The 24,445-nt window shown below is 35.3% G+C and overlaps 1 protein-coding gene and 1 non-coding gene across 2 annotated transcripts in view; both read left to right on the top strand.

The window, feature by feature from the left end:
* LOC122750624 (probable small intestine urate exporter) overlaps positions 1–24,445 on the top strand; it is a 273,683-nt gene that overhangs the window by 13,035 nt on the left and 236,203 nt on the right. The window lies entirely within an intron of this gene.
* On the top strand, positions 13,480–13,586 carry LOC122752087. Its single transcript, XR_006355888.1, has one exon. It is a non-coding gene; the product is annotated as a U6 spliceosomal RNA (small nuclear RNA).

The following is a 24,445-nucleotide window of genomic DNA, read 5'->3' as shown; positions in this document are numbered from 1 at the left end:
AGTCAAATGTATCAGCTATTTGTTTTATGCTTCTAAATCTACATGTTCACAAGTGAGTTAATGTGAATATTACCTATGGAGAACCTTTTGATTTCAATCTTTGACTTTTTTTTTCAATTTTTGACTTTTGGCTATTTCATACATCCCTTATGGAGATAAACCATTTTGGGCTACATTTGATGAGTCTAATAACATTTATTTTTTCTTGGTCTTTACTACTTCTTCATGAACTCAAGTCTGTTTTTCTGAAAAAAAAATTTCTGTAAAATTCTTAACTATTTATTGTGTGTTTGAGAACATCAATGAATTCTCTTCTTCCTTTTCGAAGAGGTAATGTTAATCTTTCTAAAGGTAACTTTCAGTGATCAACACTTAAATTTGTATGGGTTTTTCCTTGGACAAATGTTATATCTATTGTCATGAATTAATTTATTAATTGAAACAACACTTATTAAGTACTTATAATATCATAGACATAATGTTAAGTAGATAGGAATAAAAAATATAAAAAGCAAAGAAAATGCATGTCCTCAAGGAACTTCCCTTCTAATGAAGGAAACAACACATAAAGAGTAGTGGTAGCCATAAGAGGGGAATAAAACCAATGGTCCAAAATTCAGGCATGACAATTCAATCCATAGAAGAATAGATTAGCACACTTCATCCAGGAACAATGGCAGAGATTTTGATCTCAGTTCATGGTTCCAGAATTTAGTGGCAGGGAATGGGGAGGTTAAGGGGGAAGATGAAGAATACTTTCACTGGGACAAAATGGCTTACAATGAGGGGAAGAAGGCCAGAGACTTATGAGTAAAGAGAAACATAACACAAACTTGTCCTAACATATTGTTCTGGGAGAGATAGTCTTCAATCAGGAAACTAGATTCCCAAGTGTAATTTTCTTTAGGGTAGAAAGGCAGCTTCTAAGGAGTAGACCATGGAAAGGTAAATTCGGGGATCTCAGTGTACCAGTTTTAAACCTAGACAAATATAGCTAAAAGCTCATAGATCTTTGCCAATTAATTAATCAGAGTAGAACATACCATGCATATTTTGCAGATATGTCTGGTACTCATACATAGACTTGCCCATGTACTAGGTTATAAAAAACCTGATAAACAAATACAGAAAATAGGAAATAGTAAGCATATCCCTTTGCAGATCATAATATAATAAAAATATATTCAACAAAAACATTTAAAGAATTAAAATTAATTAGAAAATTTGTCACTTAATTCTAAAGAACCAGATGGTCAAATATCAAAATAGAGAAACAATATAAAAGTTTTTTTACAGAAAATTGAAACACTGAAAAACATAAAAAATATTTGGGATGCAGCCAAGACATTTCTGAGGGGGACAACATATTTATAAGCACTTCCATTACAAAAAAAATTAATTGAACATACATCTAAAAATCACTGAAAAGCAAACATTTATTTTTTTTGGGGGGGTACAATGAAGGTTAAGTGATTTGTCCAGGGTCACACAGCTAGTAAGTGTCATGTGTCTGAGGCCAGATTTGAACTCACATCCTCATGAATCCAGGGCCAGTCCTTTAACCACTGTGCCACCTAGCTACCCCCATGAAAAGCAAACAATTAAATAACAAGTAATTAACATTGTTTTACACATAATTGAGGGGAAATAAATTATTATTTAAAAACAAATAAACCCCATTAAACTAGAAATTTGGAAAATCAAGAAAGAGATTAACAAAATTCAAAGAAAATTAAATTGGTTAATAAAGTCACAACTGTTTTTTAAATAATAGAAGATAGATAAACTATTATTTAGTTTGATTTTCAAGAGAGAAAAATCAAATTACCAGTATCAAAAAATGAAAAAAAGATAAATCACAAGTATTCATTAAGGCAGGTTAGTTGTTCTAAACATAACCCTATTATTATGTTAAACTTTGACTTCAGCATATCTCAGTTTCCTTATGCACATCCTAAATTTCCCCCTTAATAGACTTGTTTACTGGCCACTAAGGTATTTGAAAACATCATTTTTAACCTTTGGTTCAGTTTGGCCACAATATTAAAGTTCAAAGATTTTGATCTGTCTGTTTCTTTGGTTAACATTAAGCAATTTATATTAATTGAATCCAACATGACATTTTTATATCACTGGAAAAAATTTCCACAAGATGAAATAGTTGATTAATGTTTTTTTTTCAATGAAATCATATAAGGATGTTATCAATGTATGTAGCATAATTAGTATAGTTTGGTAAAACTCCATATTGACAACAAGGAAAAATCATAAAAAGATCAATTTATTTTTCCTGGCAGATGTCATATTTTATATCAATTTTTCTTGATATATTTTGGTGGCATGTTTTAAATAGAGAGCCTTTGTCCATGTGAAAAAGAATACACTCCCTATGATTGAGTCTATTTAATATATTTGCAGTACACGATTAAATTGTAAGTATGGAAGTCAGTGAAAGGCTTTGTAATAATTAGTAAATACTATAAATGTTATGAAGCTTTGAGGAAATTTTCAATCATCACGTTATAGATAATTAATTGCTCTTTCTATCCCTGAGAGATGGGGCCCAACCTCTTTGCTCTTCAAGCAACATACTGTTTTCCTTAAGTATCTGTGGAATTTTAAAATTATAACAATTTTGAAAACTTTGCATCAAGTACACAAATATATACTTGACATATTTAAGGGGTCATTGGGGTTCTCATATTTTGGGAATGAATATGTCATATCTTGTCTTTTTTTTTTTAAATGGGATATATTTTTACTCAGAGAGGAAGCTGGAAAAATACTTTGTTAGTAATTAATATGCCAATAAGAAATACTTGAAATAATAATAACAGATATTATTTTGACTTACTACTGTCCAATTTTGTTGAGAAGTCAGAATTTTAGCAGTTTTATTATTCATTATATTAATTATATGGAAGCTTTCTGTTTTACATTTGATACAATTTATTTTTTCAATGTATTGGACTTCTTTCAAAAATTTAGCTCATGAAAATTATTCTAGATTCTCATTTATTAGGAGTTTTTGTTATTTTATTCTCAAATATGTATAGTATAGTTTTAATTAACACTTCATTATTAATTTTCTTCTTTGTAACACTTTGATTCCAACTTTGTTAGCATTTTAATTTTTATTCTTCATTGTTGATAAAAAGAATCAAGAATTTTGTATATATTGTTTTCCTTTTCCCAATTCTATTTTTGTTTCTTTTTCGGTTATCTAATTTCCAAATTTTTAAAAATGAAAATAAAGCTCCACTTTCCTCCAACCCTCCCACTTACATTGGTTTAAAAAGGACAAAAGTATAGATAATAATTACTAATGTTCAAACAAAACTAATGTAGCATGGTTTCACCTCTGTGTCAGAAGGTAGAACATGCTTCATCCCTTTTTTGGAATCATAGTTGGTCATTGTGTTGATAAGAATTCTTACAGCTTTAAAACTTGTTTGCCTTAAGTTGGTGTCATTTTGTAAATTGTTCTTTTTGTTTTCCTCATTTTAATTCATTAATTTAGAAATGTTTTCAAAATTATTCTTTTTTAATATTAATGTTATAGTATAAATTGTTCTTCTGTTTCTCATTATCTCACTGCATCAGTTCATTCAGTTATTTTCTTATCTTTTAAAAATAATTTCTCCCCTCATTTTTATGGAATAATTGTATTGTCATACTCATATACCATAATTTGTTTAGCCATATCAAAATTGATCAGGGGGCGGCTAGGTGGCGCAGTGGATAAAGCACCGGCCCTGGATTCAGGAGTACCTGAGTTCAAATCCGGCCCCAGACACTTGACACTTACTAGCTGTGTGACCCTGGGCAAGTCACTTAACCCCCATTGCCCCGCAAAAAAAAAAAAAAAAATTGATCAGAATCGCCTTAGTTTCAATATTTTTCCCATCACAAAAAGTAGTTTCAAATAATACTTTGTGTGTGTTTAATGTGTGTGTCTTACTCTTTTTTGGATATTTTTGGGCTTAGACTTTGTAGTGGTATGACTGTCAAAAACATGTGTTTGCAATTCTGAATTGCTTTCCAGAATGATTATACACATTTACAGGTCCACCAACAGGGCATCAGTGCCCCTGCTTTGCCATAGTCCCTGCAGCATTTGTTTTTCATTTTATTTGTCATCTAATGGGTGTGAGGTTGAACCTCAGAATTGCTTTAATGTTGATAACGTTAGACCATTTAATTAGGGAATGCCTTTAATATACATTTAGATAAGTTATTTACATATCTTATAAATGAGACTATAATCAGAGAAACACTACAAAGATTTGCCCCCAATTCTTTCCCCTTATAATCTTATTTTTGGAGGAATTTGTGGAAAACTTTTGTATTTTTATAATCAAAATTATCCATTTTGCCTTTGAATTTTAGGCTTTATACTCTCTATCCCATGTTTGGTTATGCATTTTTCTTTCCGACATAGGCATTTTTCCATGTTTCCTTAATTTGCTTTTTCCATGATTTAACCTGATTTTCTTTACTTATTCAATCAATATGATGATCAATCTTTCTACTGAAATATGAGCCAGATATTGATAAAATCTTCCAATGTCTTTATTCATGTTTCCAATAGTTTTCTCAAACTACTTCTGCGATAGTGCTGCTTTGCAACTGTCCTAAGGAATATTCCTATTCAAAATAATTTGAAAGAATGACATTTTTGCTATTTCATTACTAGGTAGTACTTCTGGAGTTTATGCAAAGCATAAATAGTCAATACCTCAAGTTAATTATATTTTCCTTTTTACATTGAAAAAATTTTCTGTTATTTCATCTAACCTGAGTTTAAATTTTTTACACTTTCCCTGCAATATAGCAAGTTGTTTTTTAAGTTGGAGTAAATATCATTGACAAAAAAGCCTCATGAAGCCTTTGCCTATAAGTGGTAAGATTCATTTACAGTTTTGTTATGATGCAGAACTGGCACATAATAAAACATTCATATCAACAATCTATTTCATGTACATTCATAGTTGGCCTGCTTTATTGGACAGTGCCCTATGCACTGAAATATTTCCTACAGGTGGGATATTGGTATTACTCATTTGTACCAATGTAGCATCATTTTTTATATACCAAAAGAAAAAGGAGTACAATTTACCCTTCTGTCTTGTAAGAACCAGTCACTACACCCTGGTGAGAAAGCATGGGATGACCTTTCTAAGGTTTCTAAGATTATCCTGGCATCCCCTAGAAGTTCATAGACCACCTGTATGTCATTTCAATTAATGGACTTGAATGCTACCATCCAAATAGCTTGGAGCTGTGTGTGGGGACCACCCTACCTCCTGTGGAACAGAGGGCTTCCGGGAGAACTGGCTGGGACTCTGTCACTTACTTGAGAAGCATGAGCTGCTAGGTGGAGTCAGGCTTTCTCTCTCTCTCCCATGTAGATCTGGGTTAGGGATTTTCCATTCTTTCAGAGACATGTGCTCTCTTTCTCTCTTTCTCAACTTCTAATATACTTTAATAAATGCTTAAAAACCTAAACTGTTGCTGAATTTATAAGTAAACCTTAGCTAGTTCTCCCCACACACTGGGTAGGGGGTGGGGCAAGAAAGGACATACACATTAGATTTTAGTCATCACAGTTTGGTGAGCCAGACAGGATTGCTGAACCCCTCAATCTTCTGATCTTCAAGTTGTGTTAGAATTTTTTTTCCCTATTTCCACATATCTGTCCCTTTAAACTTTCAAATGGGTCTCTTAAGTACTTTATTCTGGCTATTCACACAAGCAAAGATTGACATCATGCTTACCCTTGTGGTACTTGAACTTGAATATTCTATTCCCCTTTTTACTTTTATTTTTTATTTTCACTTTTCTTTGTGATATGGTGAGAAAATATTTGAATTACAAAAAGGGCTTGAAAATAGCAAGGAGATTAAAAATAGCAGGAAGATTAGAAATACCAAAAAATACCATATAATACAGGAGTCTCCCCTAGAAAGGGTAATCACAGCTTTGGATTCTTATAAGCTACCAATTCAACTAGGCATGAAAAAAGCAAAACTTATCAAACTGTGTTTTATTTGGCATAAAAATATTTTAGATTGCTAGAGAACCAATGATTAGAGAATAGATCTTTTGGCACAAGAGGCTTCCCTAATATAGGCTTTCAGTGAATGTAGTATTATTTCCCCCCTTTCTGACATTGCTACCTGGTGGGAAATCCGATTAAATCCCACATTGTCCCTTTCCTGTGAAGCCATATTTAGTTTATTTCCAAAACTGTTCATCTAAATAATGCATGGCATAAAGTACTCCACATAGTGACATGCCCCTTGCATTAGGGCATGTCACAATAATTGATGCATCTTTTTGTGCTCTTGTGAAAGAAATCATTGCTACATAAAATATGTGCTTAAGTAAGGGAAAGACATGTTTAATATAAAAATGTTTCTGTACAATTAAGTGAATAACTTCATATACTTCTTGTTTTTGTTTTGTTTTTTTGTGAGGCAATTAGGGTTAAATGACTTGCTTAGGGTCACACAGCTAGTAAGTGTTAAGTGTCTGAAGTCAAATTTGAACTCAGGTCCTCCTGACTCCAAGGACGGTGCTCTATCCACTGTGCCACCTAGCTGCCCCACTTCCTATACTTCTTAATGTCTTAACCACTTGAAATATTTGCCTTGGAAAAGTCACTATGAAACAAATTTCAGAGGAGCCAAAAACAAAACAAAACAAACAAAACAGGCTAAACAAAGTGCAAAGCCCCAAACAATCTCCAATTCATCTCTTCAGAATCCTTTATTGCCTCTACATTGGCTTCTTGATAAAATTTAAAAGATGAATGATTTATATGATTTGTTTCAGGACAACCTGCCAAATCCATGCTTTCTTGACCTTGTTTTTCTATGCTCCTTTCACCCTCAATTAATCACAGAAGGTAAACCTTCCAGACTGAGTCAGATCTGTGGTCCTTCAAGCCCAGTGTTCCATATCTGACAGCAGAAACTAGGAATAAGTTTTGGAATGGTTTCTTCCACAAAACTTAAGCATATGGATTCAAAGTTTCCTTTTTTAGTCTACTGTATAACTGTCATGTACAAATTTATCTAAAGCTTTTTTCTTTTAATTTTAAATCCTTACTATTTCTTTGTTAAAGCTAAGGTTTTTATGGTTCAGATTTTATTTTCTCTTGTCTTCAGCCATCATCTTTCCATATTGTTGACTCTTAATCATTTCATGATGAGTCATACAACTACTTCTCCATTTCATTTTATTTATTTAAATACTCTTCAATTTGATTATAATTTTGTTAAAGTATGGCCTTTACTACACAAAGTAAATCCAGTGGAGATAACTTTTTGTTACCAGATTCTTGTTACTTTTTTTGATCAAAGTCTTAGTGTGCTCTTCCTCTGAAGCCAAAAAAAATACATGCTTATGCTCACTTTCTTGAATATAGAGACTGTATCTTAGAAATTGTTCTCCATTCCAGACAAAGCCAAAGAGGTCATGTATAACTCTTGTATTTTGTGCCTAAATCCATCCCTGCTCTATCACTACTTCAAGTGGGGAAAAGGAGACATTAGAGATACCTATTCTTTCCCACCTATGAGACCTATCCAGACAGTCCCATGTGGGTATACATTATCTATATGGGCAAAAGCAAAACATCAGTATGTAGGAGGCACAGCCAAAAATGCACAGAAAAGGCTATAACTTCTCTGAGATTTCCCCAAGCCTCTTCTAAATACCTTTAAATAATGCCATAAGACAATTCCTGGAGTAGGAGAACCCAGGAAAGGACAGGGTGAAATAATTTTCTAGCCAAAGGAAACTTAGAAGGACAGCAGGAAAGGTCTGTCACACCAGCATGAGAGTGGAGCACAGTCCAACACAGGCCTCACCAGCACAGCCCCAGCCCCAACAAATCAGAAGCAGGCCTTGGAATCCATTGAATCAGCAGCAACAACAACTGCTTCAGGAAATAAGCCCACAGAGGGCAAGAGGATTGACAATTGGCCAAAAGGAGATCACAGTGGTCTTTTTGCTAGCACTGAGGCAGAACTTTTTTGTTTTTCCCATAATCATATCCAGATCACAGTCTGGGATAGCAGTCCCAGGCCAAGGAGGAGTACTAGCTCAGCATAGTTTGCAGCAACAGTGGAGCTTGATGCTCCTTATAGTTAAAGGGCAGAAAAGCAGGCCTGTGGTTACTTGCAGACCAGAGCACAGGCCAGGACGGTAGTAAACATATCTCTCCTTAAATCATACCACCTTGGAAGAACTGAGAACTTGTAAATCTCTAGAAGTATCTCTGAAAAGAGCTGCACAAACCCCCTTAAGCTTGGGACAATGTGCCCTCCTCCCAGAAGCAATGTCCCACTTTAACAGAGTTAAAAGTTAAAAAATAGACTGGGAAGATAATCAAACAGGAAAAAAAATGACCATAGAAAGTTTCTATGTTGATAAGGAAGATCAAAATACACTCTCAGGAGAAGATAACAAAGCCAAAGCTCCTACTTCCAAAGTTTCCAAGAAAAATATTCATTGGTTTCAGGCCACAGAAACTCTGAAAAAGGACTTTGAAAATAAAGTAATAGAGGTAGAGAAACAAAGGGAAAGAGAAATTAGAGTGATGTAAGAAAATCATTGGAAAAAGTGAATAGCTTTGTAGACACACACACACACACACACACACACACACACAACTGAAGAAAATAACAACTTAAAAAACAGATTAGGCCAAATGGTAAAAGAGGTACAAAAGGCCAATGAGAAAAAGAATGTCTTGAAAAGCTGAATTGGTCACATGGAAAAGGAGGAACTAAAGCTCACTGAAGAAAATAACTCCTTAAAAATTAGGACTGAGCAAATGACTTTATGAGAAATTGAGAAACAATAAAGCAAAACCAAAAGAATGAAAGAATAGAAGGCAATGTGAAGTATTTCATTGGAAAAACAACTGATCTGCAACATAGATCCAGAAGAGATGATTTGAAAATTATTGAACTACCTGAAAACCATCATCAATAAAAAGCCTAGACATCATTTTCCAAGAAATTGTCAGGGAAAATTGTCCTGATATTCTAGAACCAGAAGGTAAAATAGAAGTTGAAAGAATCCACCTATCACATCCTGAAAGAAATCCCAAAATGAAAACACCCAGGAATATAATAGCCAATTTTCAGAGCTCCCAGGATAAGGAGAAAATATTACAAGCAAGAAAAAAGAAACAATTCAAAAATGTTGGAGCCATAGTCATGGTATTACAAAATTTAGCAGCTTCTACATTAAAGGATTGGAGGGATTAGAATATGATATTCTGGAGGGCAAAGAAACTGGGATTACAACCAAGAATCACCTATCCAGAAAAACTGAGTATAATCCTTCAGGGCAGGGAAATAGCATTCAAAGAAAGAGAAGAGTTCCAGGCATTCTTGATGGAAAGACCTGAGCTAAATTAAAAAAAAATGACTTTCGAATACAAGATTCAAGAGAAGCATAAAAATGTAAACAGGAAAAAGAAACCATATAGGATATTAAAAGGTTAATCTGCTTACATTTATACATGGGAAGATGATACTTGTAACTCATAAGAATTTTCTCATTATTATGGCAGTGGGATGGTGTGAGTTGAATAAGAAGGGATGATATTTAAAAAAAATAAAATTAAGGGGTGAGAGAGGAATTCACTGGGATGAAGTAAAAAGGAGGAGTGGAATGTGGTAAAGTATCTCACAAAAAAAGAAGCAAGAAAAAGCTTATACAATGGGTGGGATAGATGGGGGAGGTATAGGGGAGTAAGTGAACCTTACTTTCATCAGAATTGGCTCAAAGAGGCAATAACAAACACACCTAGTTGTGTATGGAAATCTATCTTACAGCACTGAGAAGTAGGAGGGGAAAAAGATAAGGGCATGGGGAAGTGATAGAAGGGAGGGAAGATTGAGGGAGGGGACAGTCAGAAGCAAAACATTTTATTTTCATTTATTTATTTTTTGGTGGGGCAATGAGGGTTAAGTGACTTACCCAGGGTCACACAGCTAGTAAGTTTCAACTGTCTTAGGCCAGATTTGAACTCAGGTCCTTCTGATTTCAGGGCCAGTGCTTTATCCAGTGTGCCACCTAGCTCCCCCAGAAACTTTTGAGGAGGGTCAGGGTGAAAGGAGATAGAGAATAAAATAAATGGCATGGGGAAATAGGATGGAGGGAAGTATAGTTATCAATACTAATGGTGAAAAAATTTTGAAGCAAGTTTTTCTGATCAAGGTCTCATTTATCAAACACAGAAAACTGAGTCAAATTTATTAAAATAAGAATTATTCCCCAAATGATAAATGATCAAAAGATATGAATATCTTTCAGATTAAATAAAGCTATTGTGAGGGCCAAAATTTTATATACTGTGCATTATTTGGGTAACTCGCCTTAATATTGGAGTCCTGGAAATATGAGGGTCCTTTAAGGTTTAACCCTCCCCTCTGAACAGCCCTTTTTTAGATATTTCTCCCAGGCCAATAAGAAAGGAGCCTCTAAGCTTTAGTTCACAAAAGGGTCATATTTTATTACTTGGAAATTAATTAAACAAAAAAGGTGAAACTAACAAAAAATCAAAGATAAGTAACTAGGAAAATGGAAAACAGATAGATATGCTTAACTCTAAGCTTAACCCAGACCCTTTGCAATTTAGCTAGTTCAAAGGAATTTAGGGTTTTCTGTAAGTAACTCACCAAACAACTGAACAGCCTGACAGTCTAAGGTTGCTCACTCAGAGACAGCAGTTGCCTGAGACAGAGCAACAAACACATGCCACCAGCTCAAGGGTCCACCTCCCTTCCAGGAGCGTTCAGTCTCCCCTCCTCTAAAAGGGGAGGTCCTTCAAAAAGCTGCCTTCATAATCTCCAGGTGGGCCAGGTGTGGCCCCTCCCAGATGAGTTAGCTAAAAATAGGAATATTAATCTTTACCCCAAATAATTTTTACCACAGTATCTATAGCCATATGAAAAAATGTTCTAACTCACTATTAATTAGAAAGATGCAAGACAGAAGAATTCTGGCATACTATCTCATACCTCTTGGATTGGATAATATGACAGAAGAGGATAATGACAAATGTAGGGGATGCGGGAAAATGATAGATTAATGCACTCTTGGTGGAGATGTAAACTAAATCAAACATTCTGTAGAACAATTTGGAACTATGGCCAAAGGGCTATAAAACCATGCATACTCTTTGATCTCAAAATACCAATACTATGTTGGTATCCAAAAAGAGATAAAAAACCAAAAACTTAAAGGACCTATATAAAATTTTCTTTTTTTATCACAGCTTGAATTTGAAATTGAGTGGATGGCCATCAATTGGGAAATGACTAAACAAACTGTGTTATATGATTATAATGGAGCACTATTATACTATAAGAAATGATGAGCAAGATGCTCTCAGAAAAATCAGGACGGATTTACACAAGCTGATACAAAGTGAAATGTACTGTGTACAAAGAAACAATAATACTGTAAGCTATGAATGACTTGTCTATTGTCAGCAATTTAATGTTCTAAAACAACTTTAAAGGACTGATGTAAAAAATACTATCCATCCTGAGAGAAAGAACTGATGGTGTCTGAATACAAATTCAAGCATATTTTTTGTTTGTTTTTTTTAGTGAGACAATTGGGGTTAAGTGACTTGCCCAGGGTCACACAGCTAGTAAGTGTTAAGTTTCTGAGGCTGGATCTGAACTCAGGTACTCTTTACTCCAGGGCCAGTGCTCTATCCACTGTGCCACCTAGCTGCCCCTAAGCATATTTTTTTAACTTAATTTTTCCTTAGTTATTTTTTGCCTTTTTTCTTTCACAACCTGACTAATATTGAAATGTTTTGCATGACTAAACATTTATAACATATTGAAATGCTTGCCTTCCTAAATATGGGGGTTGGGGAAGGAGGAAGGAAGGAAGAAAATTTAGAATACAAAGATTCTTAAATGGATGTTAAAATTGTTTGTACATGTAATTGGGGGGGGGGGGATAAAATTATAAATAAACAAAAACAAAACATCAGTATTTACAGATGCATATCCTTACATACTTAATATTTTGCCCAAGTCTATATGAATGGTATCTATAGAATTCTGCTTATCCATAAGTTTAGTTATTGTTTTGTCATTTCAGTTATGTTTGACTCTTTTGTCATTTTCTTGTCAAAGATATTGGAGTGGCTTGCCATTTCCTTATCAAGCTCATTTTACAGATGAAGAACTGAGGCAAACAGGGTTGAGCAACTTTCCCAGGGTCACACATCTAGTAAGTGTCTGAAGGCAGATTTGAACTCAGGCCCAGCACTCTAGCCACTGTGCCACGTAGCTGCCCCATCATTTTAGTAATCTTAAAAAAAAAAGAAAAAAGAAACAAAATTAGTGTAGTACGATCTGTCCTTGATGTGGTGATTCATGATATTACTGCTTCAACAGAAGAAGTTGTGAAGTCCCTGAAGAACTCCTCTGTTGAGAGAATGAAGAGTTATTAATGAGCAAATCCCTTGTAGAACTCACACTAAATGAATCAAAATTATACAACTTTCATTTATGTTCTTTATCAAATAAGATAAAAGATAAAGATACATATAGTACAAACATATACTCTCAAATGTAGAAAAAGAAAGCTGAACCTTTTGACCTTTAGAGCCTGCACACATGCACAAACATACACACACACACACACACACACACACACACACACACACACACACACACACACACCATGCCCCCACTACCTCCCCCACCAAAATGACCTTCCATTTCTTTTGTAGAAACGAATGTTGTAGTTTTCCAAGTAGAACTTACTGTTGGGAATGTTGAAGTATTTTCCTACTCTCCCCACTCCTACCCCTATACTGAGACCAAACTAGTTTCAGTTGAATATGATTTCTACTGCTTAAAAAAAATGATGATTCTGTGGGAGGGATTTTGAAAATGATCTAGTTTGAATGGGGACTAGATAATTGAACCTGTTGTGGAGAAAGATGGAGAGAAAGAAATATCAGGGAAAGATCTACCATATATGTAATGCAGGAAAAGTATTATTCTTGGGAACATTAATGGATATCTATAAGAGCTGTGTGTAAGAAATGGAGGTGGAAATTTGGCCCAACACCTTCTTGATGCTAGTATACATAAATGAGTCATAGATCATAAGGAATCACACTTTGCAGAAAATTTGGCAAAACAAATCTCTTCAAAAATGTAAAAATTATGCTATGTAAAAATTGAAGCATACAACTCAATAAGAATGTTTTGAACATATACATATATGTTTATTCAAGATTGAAATTAAGTGAATAAAATTTTGAATTTACATTTTAAATTACATCTTTTGAACTATAATATATGTCACCTCAAATCACTCGAAATTTTTAAATAGTCAGAAGAGTAATTTCATTTTTTAAAAAGGTGACATATGGTACTTTTATTTTTCAAGTATTTTTAGTTTAAAAAGTCATTAATGGTGCTCGCTTCGGCAGCACATATACTAAAATTGGAACGATACAGAGAAGATTAGCATGGCCCCTGCGCAAGGATGACACACAAATTCGTGAAAAATTCATTAATGTATACTGTCCTTTGATTACGAACATTAGAATGACAAGGACTGTGGGTTACATAAAATCTGTTTCTTTTGAGCACCAAACATAGTGCTCTGAACACACAGACATGTGTGTCCTGAACACGTTTAGGATATGTTCGTTAATTTTATGACCAATTGCATTTATTAAAATTAGGGTTTATATTTTTATTTCAGAGATTATCATTTAAGGTATTTTAGGTATTTAGATATTTTCCTTCATTATTTTTAAAAGAATTATACCTAGCCTTTATAAAAAGTCTAGAAAAATAAAACTTAAGTTTTGAAAATTAAATTTTGAAATTTTAAATGTAAACCATCTTATGAACATGTGATATATGACTGCCTTTGCTTTACTTTTTCTTATGGTGCTATACAGATTTTGAAATTAAGGGAGAACAAGTTGATAATATAACTGAATTCATCATTTCTTTAAGATATCCCATTTATGATAACTGCTTTATTAAGTCAGGCACCTATCCATCCTCCTCAGTGTTAAAGTAAAGCTAACTCCCTGGCTTTAACTCATTGCCATTCAAAAGCAGCTTCCTGATAGTAGATAAAAATTGAGAAAACTTCTCATTTATTTTGCTGGGAGGTTATGGGTTACTCTGTGAAAGGGAAATATATGTGAAGACTTAGGCAAGAATATGCATCTAATAAGAGAGGTACAGAGAGGCAAGGGATTGTACTTCAAACATTCACACTAATAATGGTTCAAAACAGGCAATGTGGGAGGCAAATAGCTACTAGAATAGGGTGGGCAGAGGGGAAAAAAAGAATTTTCATTTTATGTACATCTGATTTTAAAAATAGCTGAAAAGAAGAGTGGGGGCTGGAAACCACAGCTGGGAAAAACAAAAAAGAGACCAGTTTTTAGATGTCTTTTACAATACACTCATACCACCTTTTTCTATGTGGAAATGTATTGAAGGAAAAGTAAATTATTTTAATCAAACACCCCTTTAAGGTTGTGCTCTTGAAGGGCTTTTAAAAAACACATGCTAGCTCACCAGGTAGTATTTGTTTGTTCGTTGTTGTTTTTTTTTTTTTTTCCCCAAGTCCTTTTAAGTTTTTTGTGTTAGTCATTTTTATAGCCAGTGTCAAATAAAAAGGCTGACTTTGTGAATATGGACATCTGAGAGAGCTACAATTAGGGGTCAGATTAATCATGAATGTGAGCATCACAGATTTTTAAATAGAAGATATAATTCTCCTTTATCTACTTTACAACAATTAACCAAAAAAAGATTGATACTTATAATTGTTCTTAATTACTGGATGTTTTCTTTTGGGGATAGGGACAAAGCTAGGAGACAACTCATTTCATTTCAACTTTCTTATCACATTCTATCAATCAAGTTCTTTTTGAGGAATTAAAGTCCTCTATCATTGGCCCTGAAAGTTCAGGACTTCATAGACTCCAATCCATCCTCCACACAGCTGCCAAAGTGACATTCTTAATATGTTGGCCTTCCAAGGTCACTCCCTCACTTAGTAAGATCCAGTAACTCCCAACTGACTCAAAGAGAAAATACAAACTCTTCAAGTTGACATTTAAAAGCCCTTTATTACCTGGTTTCAACCTACTTCCCAGGTTTATTATATAACTCCTCTTCATACATGCTGTGTACATCCAACTAAATAGATCTTCATGCTATTCATACACAACACTCCATCTATTGTCTCTAGGCCTTTGCAAAGGCTATCCTTCTGCCTGGGAATGTACTTCCTTAGTAATAATCCCTCCCTAGTTTTTTTCATATCCTAGTTTTTGCATCCTTAGTTTCCTTCAAAGCTCAGTTCAAATGCTACCTCCTACATGAAGCTTTTCCTGCTCCTTCCAGGTATGAAGACCTACCCCCTCTCCAAAACTTCCTTAATGTATTTGGTTTATATACGTATTGCATATAAACTTATAGGGGCACATGTCTCCCTTAATAGATAAGTCCATTAAGGGTGGGAACAGTTTCATTTTGTCCTTGTGGTCCTGCCTTCTGGAAAAGTGCCCTGCAGATCAAAAATGCTTAATAAATGTTTGCTGATTGATTCTTAGTCTGTGAATGGTCTATGTAAAAAAGCAATGCAGTAATACCAAGATTATCATTAAATTACCAAGCCATGATTAAGTTTAAAAGAGAGTTGATTCAATTTACAATTTTAGTGCTTGACAGTGGGAAAAGTTACTATAGGATATTTTCAGAGCTATACATTTCAGAAACAAAATCTCTTCCAAATGCCATGCCCTAGTGAGCATGCGTGCCCTAAGTGGTACATTGTGCCGTGTTTCATACTGGGAATTGATGTTTATTCTCACAGCTCTCTTGTCCGGCTTTTTGTTGGTTTTATGCTAGACTTCTCTGTTAGGAGATGCTTAGGATGCTAAACAAGCCTAAACAATCTTTTTCTTTTTGAAGGGCTGATCTTTTTTGCTGATAAGTATATATTTTAAATGTTATGAAGGATGAGTAAAGTATAAGACATTTGTTGCATGTGGTAGATAAACGCACCTGAGGAGGTAGATAAATCTCTGAGGAACTCCATAAGTTCTGGAAAACAAAGTCAGCGTGGTATATCCCTAAAGTCTTAGTGCATTTTTAAATTCAAATTAAAACTGCAATAAGAGTTTGGGGACCTGCTCCAGCTATGTGGTGCAGTGGAGTACAGGTCCTGAAGTCAGAAACACCTGAGTTCAAATCTGTCATCAGACATTTACTAGTTGTGTGACCCTGAAAAATCACTTATCCCCATTTGCCTCAGTATCTCATCTGCAAAATCAGCTGGAAAAGAAAATGGCAAACTACTCCAGCATTTCCGCTAAGAAAACCCCAAATGAGATCATGAAGAGTCAGACATAACTGAAGGGAGTGAACAAAAGCAAAGAAATCCTTAACCTCATTGATTTTTGGTAAAAAGATGGATTAGAAAAGGATGACTATGCATATATACCGTGGAAATTTATTTTGATTTGGGGACCCTACCTTTGGGCTGAGATTAGAAAGCCTTAGGCCCTCAGGGTCTCTTCTGTGTGGGAGGAGCTGATGCCCCTCCCCCTCTGCTTCAGCTGAGCCCAAAAGCCCTGTGGGCTGTATGAGACACCAGGTCAGACAGCTGCAGGGAGAAAGCCCCCAGCTCCCTCTGACCTGAGCAGAGCTATCCCAGACATCCTGGGCTTATCCAGGCTGGGCTCTGGCATAGCCTGTGCTGAGGCATGTGATGCTCAAGCATTCCCCTAGCCCCAGCTGCAGCCCTGGATGGTGGATTAGCTTGAGGTCTGTGGGGGCAGGGCAAAAAAAAAGCTCCGAGGTTTGAGTGGAGAAAAGAAAGATATATAGAGAGACCTGGGAGGTAGATTAAAGGGGAGCCGGGGGACAAGATTGAATGGAGGCTGAAGGACTAGACTCAGGGGGACTGACAAGATTAGAAGAATAGAGAGGCCAAAGGACAAGATAGGGAGGCTGGCAGACAAGAAGAAAGGGGAACAGAAAAATGAGGCCGAAGGACAAGATTGACAGAGCAGAGAGACAGAACAGGAGGCAGTGGAGAGCACAGAAGCGGTCATCACAGGGTACAGGTTGGAGAAAGCGAAGACTAATAGAATAGTAAGGAGAAGAAAGTTAGACACAGGTGCTTAGACAAAGTGAAAGGGGATTGCAGTTAGAAGAAAGTGGCTGAGCAATGAAAGTGGAACATACCCTAAGGCAAGAGGTGGCAAAGGCCCTTATTGTATTAAAAATGTTCCAGGCACAGCAGGTGGAAAGAGACGCCCAAACTCAGTCAGGTTGTACATTTTATTTCCCTGTATTTTTATGTTTAAATAGTATCTCATAAATAAACTCTTTGATTATTTAGTTAAGAGACTTCTTAATCGTTAGCTTATCAATTTTGGGAATGAGCAATGTGGTGGAACTTTTTAAATGGCCCATACTAAATAGCTGTCAGATAGCCAAACAGTCAACAGTCCCCAGATTATTCATCCACAGATTAGGCCCCCCCCCCCCCAATTAGGCCCAGCAATGTTAAAATATTTCTACATTTGAATGGTGACCATGAAGGGACATATGGCCCAATTATAATTTTTCTAAACTTATAATTTTTCACAAGTCCAATTATATAATTTTCCAGATTAGATTAGCTAGTTAATAATTATTTTTTACAATACATATATATAAATATATATTTTCACATATATAAATATATGCACGCAGAAAATCCTATCACACAGTACTTAATAATAATGATAACTCACATTTATATACTACTTTAAGATATGAAAAATGCTTTACAATTTTATCTCATTTGATCCTCACAACCACCCTAGGAGGTAAATGCTATTATTTAGCCCTATTTTACAAATGAGAGAACTGGTCTAAATGACTTCTCCAGAGTCACGCATCCAGTGAGTGATAAAAAAAAAATATTTTAACTCACACCTTCCTGATTCCAGGGCCAGCACTTTCTTCACTGCTCAGGCTCCCTTCCTAATTAGAACCAACATGTGGTATGTGCTTGTTAATCTTTATAAAATATCAATGAACTAAACATTTACAAGGGCGTATCTTTGATTTTTTAAAATGAGAATAATATGGACATGTTTTTTCATCCACTTTATTCTATAGAAGACTATGTAGCCATCTATATCTATGTATCTATATCTATCCATCATATAATTTTTGTGTAGTTGTACTCCATTTCTCCCTTTGGATAGCAAGTACCCACCATGTTATCTTTCACAAATGAATGTTTATTCTATTGAATTAATTTGAATAACTGGTTGAAAGATATCATAACCTTCTGGATTGTAGAACCAGAATATGGTTAACACTGAGGATATTTGACTTCGACTGCATCAACTGTCTCTTCCTTTCTCCTACCAAGAAGAATCACATGCCAGAGGGGATCTCTTCACAACTTCCATCCAGTTAATCAACTCAATTGAAGAGCTGAATCCTGAAGGGGGGAAAAGAGTCAAAATCCTGATGAATTTGCCCTGGAGAATGCTAACCCTTAAAGTCAGCAGTCTTTCCCCACCAGTGTCTAAGCTCCAGGGGATATGAGAGAGACAGTTTATAAAATGGTCAGAGACAGAAGAATAAATATTCATCTGAATTTGTTGAGGCATGCATTCCCATTATTTCAATTTTAGTTTCAGAATCAAAACATAAAACACAGTGAAAGGTGTATTATCTGATGTTTGTCAGTTAGCATCAATTGCTACTTTACATGCCAGCCAATAGTGACTGGAAAAGATTAAATTTATATGTTTAGACTGTTTCTACTTAAATATATATTTGGTGCTTGAGATCCTATTATAACCAAAGCTGCCAATTGCTCACTACCACTAGGAAATGATGTGCTAAAATACTCTATAAAGTATTTTATCAAAAAAGGGATCATTCTTTATCCATTTATGTTCCCTTTCTGATATATTGTACGGTTATTAGTATTTAGAATTTCATGGCAATCAGAGACAATTCGAGGAAAACAGACCACCGACATTTATTTTCCTTGTTTTTTTGAAGAAGATTATGGACTTGTGAGTCATGGGACTTATATGGAATGTTCTTTATTTTACATGGCAAAACTGTGGTCCTCGAAGTTCAGCCTCATAAGCCTCTAGGATCTCTTTTAAAGCAATATGTGGGGGCAGCTAGATGGCGCAGTGGTTAAGCACCGGCCCTGGATTCAGGAGTACCTGAGTTCAAATCCGGCCTCAGACACTTGCCACTTACTAGCTCTGTGACCCTGGGCAAGTCACAGAGAGACAGAACAGGGGGCAGTGGAGAGCACAGAAGCGGTCATCACAGGGTACAGGTTGGAGAAAGCGAAGACTAATAGAATAGTAAGGAGAAGAAAGTTAGACACAGGTGCTTAGACAAAGTGAAAGGGGATTGCAGTTAGAAGAAAGTGGAACTAAGTAACTAAAATTTATTTATCAAATGCTCCAAATAATAGAGATAGGTACTTGGGTGGGGCATAGGAATAATAAAAAAGGCAGTAGAAAATATGCTTTTGGTATATATATGGAAAAAACCCTGAAATACCACTTCATAACAAAATGTAAGATTAAAACCATATGTACAACCAACATAAAGGATACTTGTTATACTTTGTTGCTTATTGTATGGCTATTGCTTCAACATGTTGGATACACACACACATACACACATACACACAAATACATACACATATACACAAATACACATACATGTTGTTATATATGTTTATGATAGTATATATGCGTATACATACACACAAACACACACATATGATTTTGGAATTAATTTTTGTTAGAAAGTGGTAGCCCAGGAGGGCAGCTAGATGGCACAGTGGTTAAAACACCGGCCCTGGATTCAGGAGTACCTGAGCTCAAATCTGGCCTCAGACACTTGACACTTACTAGCTGTGTGACCCTGGGCAAGTCACTTAACCCCCATTGCCTGAAAAAAAAAAGTTAGGGATTCTATTTGGAAGGGGATGGTGGATTAGTGGGTATGTCAAAAAAGACTATTATGTTGGTTTCATTGATATGATCACTCTTTAGTCTCTGAGAACCCTGAAGAAAATTCAATTATGTTAATTTAATAGCTTGTCCATAAATATTCCTCCACGTGCTCATTTCCACCTTCTACCAGTGAGAAGGCACTAAAAATAAGAGAATGATTCAGGAAGGAGTGGGGCAGCTAGGTGGCTCAGTGAATAAAGCACCAGCCCTAGATTCAAGAGGAACTGACTTCAAATCCAGTCTCAGACACTAGACACTTAATAAATTTGTGACCCTGGGAAAGTCACTTAACCCTCACTGCCCAGAAGAAGAAGAAAGATTCAGAAACAAGAAAACCCTTCTTCTATTCCCACTGTTAAATTTATGCATTCAAGCCATCTAGCCTAAGGAAACTGTGGGTGCCCTCCATATGGTAGCCTCTGTGGGACTGCCAGTGTAACAAGATCCCTTTGGAACATTCAATGGTAGTGTAGCTATAAAACAAAATCATCTCTACATATATTATTTTAATAAAAGTATTTTATTATTATCCAGTTACATGTAGAGATAGTTTTCAACATTTGTTTATATAAGATTTCCAATTTCAATTTTTTCTCCTTCCCTCTCCCCTCCCCTCCTCCCCAAGACAAGTAATCTGATATAGATTATATATGTAAAAACACATTAAACATATTTCTGTATTAGTCATGTTATAAGAGAAGAATCAGAGCAAAAAGGAAAAACCTCAAAAAAAGAGAAACAACAGCACCAAAACCAAAAGAAATAGTATGGTTCAATCAGCATCCATATCCCACAGTTCCTTTTTTTTTTCTTTCTTGATTTGGAAAGCCTTTTCCATCATGAGTCCTTTGGAACTTTCTTCTACATATATTATTCTTAAAACCTTGGTGACATTCTGGCTCTTACTTTAATCAGGGTTTAGGCCAAAGGAAATAAGATGGAGGGATTTATTCTCTTGAATCCCCTAGTAGGACTGTGGAGGACATGCATTTTCTTTATTCCATAATTAGTTTTAGGATGCTATCCAGATCTAATTTGATCATCATTAAGTATTATTTTTGAACATCTGTTAAATTTTAATTATTCTATTAGTAAAATCAAAATAATAAAAATGAATGGTTTTCATGATTGCCATAGCTTTAGTTCTTTGATTTCACCCATATATCAAGTCTCAGGAAGTGACTACTTCATGTTTTTTAATTAATTTTTTTCATAAAAGTATTTTATGATTTCCAGTTACATGTAGAGATAGTTTTCAACATTTGTTTTTATAAGATTTCCAGTTTCAAATTTTTCTCCCTCCCCCCACCAAGACAGCAATCAAACTGATATAGGTTATATATGTGCAATCACATTAAAATATTTCTGCATTTGTCATGCTGTGAAAGAAGAATCAGAGCAAAAAGGAAAAACCTCAAAAAAGAAAAACAAAAAAATATATAAATAGTATGGCTCAATCTGCATCTAGATTCCATAGTTAATTTTTCTGGATTTGGAGAGCATTTTCTATCATGAGTCCTTTGGAACTATCTGAGAAGAGTCAAATCTCTCACAGTTGATCAACACACACAATGTTGTTGATATTGTGTACAATGTTCTCCTGGGTCTGCGCATTGCACATCTCACTCAGCAACAGTTCATGTAAGTCCTTCAAGGCTTCTCTGAAATCTGACTGCTAGTAAGTGTCAAGTGTCTGAGGCCACATTTGAACTCAGGTACTCCTGAATCCAGGGCCTGTGCTTTATCTACCGCGCCACCTATCTGCCCCCTTTTCCAGCTCCTTTTACAGATGAGCAAACTGAGGCAGAGTTAAGTCAGTTTCCCAGGGTCACACACCTGGTCAGCATCTGAGAATAAATTTGAATTCAGGTCTTCCTAACTTCAGGTCTGGCATTCTATCCACTGCACCACCTAGTTGCCCATAGTGTAGTCTTAAATTGTCTCAGTAAATCAACTCACATATATTATGTGCATTATGTAGTCTATCCTTCTATCTCTATTTAGTGAAGAACCATTCCCTAATCAGCCAACCACTCCTCTCCACCACCTCCCCCACCAAAAAAACCCAAAAACATAAATAACAAAACAAAAAACCTAAGATGGGAAGAAAACTTGAAGTGTACATCTACACTTACTTTTTCTTTTTCCACTATGCTTACTTTTTAACATCTAAGAAGGAAAAACACAATTGCCTGGTAATGGCATCTAGAAAAGATCAGATTTCTCACATGGAAGTAAAGGTGTATGGAGGAAGTACCCTCTGAGAGAAGAGATGAGAAAAGTAAGGTGAAAATTAGACATGACAAAGAAGATTAGTACTGGTATCAATAGTGATGGTGATTTCAGAATATGGTGACAAAGAGCTAATAAGAGAGTCAATCCATCATGCATACATTATATGCAGCTTTCAAACAGATATGCTTTTTTTTTCCTGCCTGAGGGGGTGGAACATCCTGTTTGTAGTGAACTGACAGTGAAGAATTTTCCTCACCAATGTAATATGGCAAGTTCTTTTCTAGTTATAGTCTTAGATATGAGGCTGAAGCACTAAGATGCTGAGCAACTTGAGGAGGCTCACCACAGCCAGTTTGTGTCAGAAATAGGACTTGAACTCAGATCTTCTTGATTAAAAGGTCAATACAATATCCACTATACTGTGACTAGAACAAATTTTAATGTTGCTTATATCTGACAGTCTAAAAAAGTAAAATATCAAGGATACAACCCATGCATGGAAACCAGAAGGGTGAGAACAAGCTGATGCAGGGTTGGGAAGCAGAATTAAGGTTCCTATAGTGCATAGAGTTGGTAACAGAGAAAATAAGTGTTATAAATGATTCTACTAAAGTCACAGACTCTCAGAGTCAGAAAAAAATGGGACCTCAGAATCCATCACAACTGGCCAATACTTTTAAAAAAATCCCTTCTACAATATGTCTAAATGGTCATTCAGCTTTTTCTTGAGGAATACCCAAGTTAGAGTATCTTCTGAGAAAACTCATTGTTCATTTTGGTAGCTCAAATAATACATTTTTGCCTTATCTCAAACTTAATTTGCTTCTTTGCAACTTCTATCCATTGTTTCTAGTTTGTTTCCACGGGTCAAGTGTAACTATCTAACTCAGGTTTTGTTTTGTTTTTGTTTGTTTTTTGTTGTTGTTGTTTTTACATATAAGGTATTTTATTTTTTCCATTACATGTAAAGATAGTTCTCAACTTTTGTTTATACAAGCTTTACAATTTCAGATTTTTCTCCCTCCCTCCCCTCCCTCCCCCCTCCCCTAGACGGCAGGTAATCTGATATAGGTTATATCTATATATCTATATATCATACCCATATCCATATATATATATATATACACACACACACATATGTATATATATATATACATAATAACATTAATCCTATTTCTGCATTAATCCTGTTACAAGAGAAAAAATCAGAGCAGTGATGCAAAACCTCAAAATAGAAAAAAAAAACCAGCACCCAAAACAAAAGAAATAGTATGGTTCAATCAGCATCTATACTCCACAGTTCTTTTTTTTTTTTTTTTTGGATTTGGAGATCCTCTTCTATCATGAGTTCCCTGGAACTCTTCTGTACCATTGCATTGGTGAGAAGAATATAGTCCATCACAGTAGGTCAACACTCAATGTTGATGATAGTGTGTACAATGTTCTTCTGGTTCTGCTCATCTCACTCATCATTAGCTCACGTAAGACCCTCCAGGTTTCTCTGGACTCCTCCTGCTCATCATTTCTTACAGCACAATAGTATTCCATTGTATTCATATACCACAACTTGTCCAGCCATTCCCCAATTGATGGGCACCCCCTCAACTTCCAATTCCTTGCTACCACGTAAAGAGCAGCTATAAATACTTTTGTACATGTGGGTCCCTTTCCCCCTTCCATGATTTCTTTGGGAAAAAGACCTAAAAGTGGTATTGCTGGGTCAAAGGGTATGCACAGCTTTATCGCCCTTTGGGCATAATTCCAAATTGCTCTCCAGAATGGTTGGATCACTTCACAGCTCCACCAGTTTTGTTTTGTTTTTAACCTGGTGTCCATGACCTTTTTAACTTAGAAAAAATAGATAGAATGATAGATAGATATAGTCATAAATAGATATATATAGAACACTTTTTCAATGAAATTGATTTCCATTATAATTCAAGTTTTTTTTTTATCTCTGTGTTTAAAATGATTATTCTGAATAGGGATCCAGAGTCACATAAAAGAAAACCAAACCTTAGGGTATAATGAAGTCTTAGAAATTCTACATTTACATTAGTGGAGAAAATGACAAGACCTAAAGGTGCTTAGGATATATAAGAAGTTAAG

This window comes from Dromiciops gliroides, chromosome 3, assembly GCF_019393635.1.
Source record: "Dromiciops gliroides isolate mDroGli1 chromosome 3, mDroGli1.pri, whole genome shotgun sequence".
Classification (NCBI taxonomy): domain Eukaryota; kingdom Metazoa; phylum Chordata; class Mammalia; order Microbiotheria; family Microbiotheriidae; genus Dromiciops; species Dromiciops gliroides.
This window is presented reverse-complemented; position numbering and strand designations above follow the sequence as displayed.